Below are 2,789 nucleotides of genomic sequence, written 5' to 3'. Positions count from 1 at the left end.
ATCTAACCCCCACTTGGGTGACTGTGTCTTAAGGGTCCACCACTGAAGCCAAGGAAATGATTAAGAGTGGCATATCTGTAAGTTTGAGTAGCAATTTATTAAACAATAATTGGTATTTTAAAGATCATTTTAAAGGTAATTAAAAGCCATATATTCAGGTCTTTCATAAACTTCTTCATCTCATGCCAAATGAAGAGAACTTAAACAAAAACAGTTTATAAGCCTTAGGATTTTATGACTCTTCTCTAGTCTCTCTTCCTATAGTTCCCTCACTCAGCTTCAATCTATCCCCTCTCTCCATGCTTTATGCATATTTTCTTTCTTCTGGAGGCTGCCCTGGTTATAACTCTTTTATTACTTTCTTCTCCAACTATCCTCCTAGCTTTTCCTCCCTCTTCCTCTTTTTTCTTTCTTCTGCTCATTCTACCTTTGCCTTAAATAACATAGTATGAAGCATATGTGTTTAGAAATAGTTTTTTATTAACTTTTGTTAACTTTTTTTAATTAACTTTTTAATTTTTTTCTTAACTTTTGTTTTAGATATTGTATCTTTTAGTTCTAGAATTTTTGTTTTTTTCCCATAGATTCTATGCTAAGATTTTCTATTCATTTATTGCAAGTGTATTTTCCTTTAAGTCATTGAGCATAGTTATAATGGCGAGTTTAAACTTCCTGTTTGCTAATTCTAATATCTGGGTTGCCTTGAGGTTAGTCTTCTTTGATTGTCTTTCTTCTTGAAAATGGGTGACGTGTTTTTTGTTTGTTTGTATGTTTTTGTTTTTGTTTTTGCGGTACATGGGCCTCTCACTGTTGTGGCCTCTCCCGTTGCGGAGCACAGGCTCCGGACGCGCAGGCTCAGTGGCCATGGCTCAAGGGCCCAGCCGCTCCGTGGCATGTGGGATCTTCCCGGACCGGGGCACGAGCCCGTGTCCCCTGCATCGGCAGGCGGACTCTCAACCACTGCGCCACCAGGGAAGTCCTGGGTGATGTTTTTAATTCTTCACAACTCAAGTAATTTTGTATTATATCCTGGACATTCTGAATGTTATGGGGACTCTGAATTCTGTTATATTCCTCCAAAGATTGTTTCTCTTTTTAAGCAGGCAATTAAATTGGTTGGACTTAAACTGCAAACTCTATCTCTTAGGTAGTATCTCAAATCTCAATATAATTATTTTGTCCTTAGCTGGGATACTTTGTGTCTTCCCTGTGTCCGTGGTTCAGGGGTCAGCTGGAGGTTTGGGCAAAGGATACGCATAGAATTTAGACTTTCTATTCTCTGGATAACTTCATTCTAGGATTTTTCTCTCACACTCTAGTGACTGTGGGTATGAGTTGCCCTGAACATTTCAGGCTAGAAAAACTGGATTTTCTTTCTTTCTTTCTTTCTTTCTTTTTTTTCTTTTTTTGGCTGTGCTGCAACACACAGCTTGCAGGATTTTAGTTCCCTGACCAGGGATCGAACCTGGGTCATGGCAGTGAAAGCGCCAAGTCCTAACCACTGGACTACCAGGGAATTCCCAAAATGGATTTTCTATGGGAGTTTTAACAGCCCTCTGCAGTGTTGACTACAGCCTAATCTCAGGCTAAGAGCTATAAACAGCAGAAGCTCATTCCATGTTTTCCCTGCTTCCCAAGGTTGATTTCCCCAGTGGAATTTTCTTATTTTTGCTCACTCTCCAGAGCCTTCAGGTAGCTGGGGTTTCTTTGTGTGTGTTTTTTTTCCCCAGAGTTTATAGCTGTTATCTATGGGAAAGTTAGTCCAGTAGGAGCTTACTCAACCATACTGGGAGCAGAGACACCTTTTCTTGATTTTTGAAATGATATGAGTTCAGCCTTTCCTGTGTCTTTCTTTAAAAGAATGCTAATTTACATTGTAGTTCAGAGCCCTTGATTGATTTTTGGGGGTCAGTGACCTTTAATAATGAGACAGTTCTGTAGCCCAATCTAGGGAAAGGTGTTACATCAAGCTTCATTTCAATTTATTCAACAAAATTTATTGTCCTCCTGTTATGAGGAAAACCTTGGGTTGCTTGCTGTAGTTGTCTAGGGACCATCCTTGAGCTTTTGTGGGAGGAAGGAAAACCTGACTACCAGAATGATTCTATGCTTAGGAGGAAAGAAAGATCTCCTTATCTTTGAGAAACACTGATTCTGTATCAGGTAATCATTTTACAAATGCTCTCTTGTTTAACCCTCATAACTCTGCCAGGTGGATATTATTGTCCACTTTTTATAGATGAGAGAAGTGAGGCTCAAAGCCTGCACAGCTGGTAATTTTCATAGGCTTTTGATAAAAAAAAATGAGTCAATGCTAAAAAAAATTAGGTTGCTCATCATACCGTGTTCTCAAAAATAATATTAATAATGATAGTAAAAATAACAGCATCCAAGTGCTACTTTTGCTCTTAGCAAAAAGGGATTATGACTCAGTACGGCCCCTGATTTTTGACTGACAAGGTTCCATAAATGCTAAGTATAGTTTTCTATTAAGATTGAAACCTATGAGAAAAAAGCCATGGGCTGACCCATCTTCAAAGTGTCCATTTAAGATTATTTTTTGTCAGCCAATTGGCTGACGGGCTGTGTTAGACAATGGATAGATATTGTATTCTGTCTGAAACCATAGAATTGGAGTAAAAAAAGAGCGATTCTGCATTTATTTGGCTTGTCTACTGCCCGGGAGCCCAAGCTGCAGAGAACATTTATTTCATTTTAACAAATGGATGGCACCTCCCTGTTTTAGGCTGGAAGAAAACCTCTGTTCTGGCCTCAGTGTGATGAGGAAC

General features: G+C 39.0%; 1 non-coding gene across 1 annotated transcript; it reads right to left on the bottom strand.

Annotated features, from left to right (window-relative positions):
* Window positions 1–1,444: 1,444 nt before the first annotated feature.
* On the bottom strand, window positions 1,445–1,516 carry TRNAE-UUC (transfer RNA glutamic acid (anticodon UUC)). The gene has a single exon. It is a non-coding gene; the product is annotated as a tRNA-Glu (tRNA).
* Window positions 1,517–2,789: the final 1,273 nt, after the last annotated feature.

This window comes from Delphinapterus leucas, chromosome X (assembly GCF_059928025.1).
Source record: "Delphinapterus leucas isolate spDelLeu-1000000601 "Yukka" chromosome X, BTC_Dleu_Yukka2, whole genome shotgun sequence".
NCBI classification, from domain to species: Eukaryota; Metazoa; Chordata; class Mammalia; order Artiodactyla; family Monodontidae; genus Delphinapterus; species Delphinapterus leucas.
The sequence above is the reverse complement of the archived record's forward strand: the minus strand, read 5'-3'. Positions and strand labels throughout refer to the sequence as shown.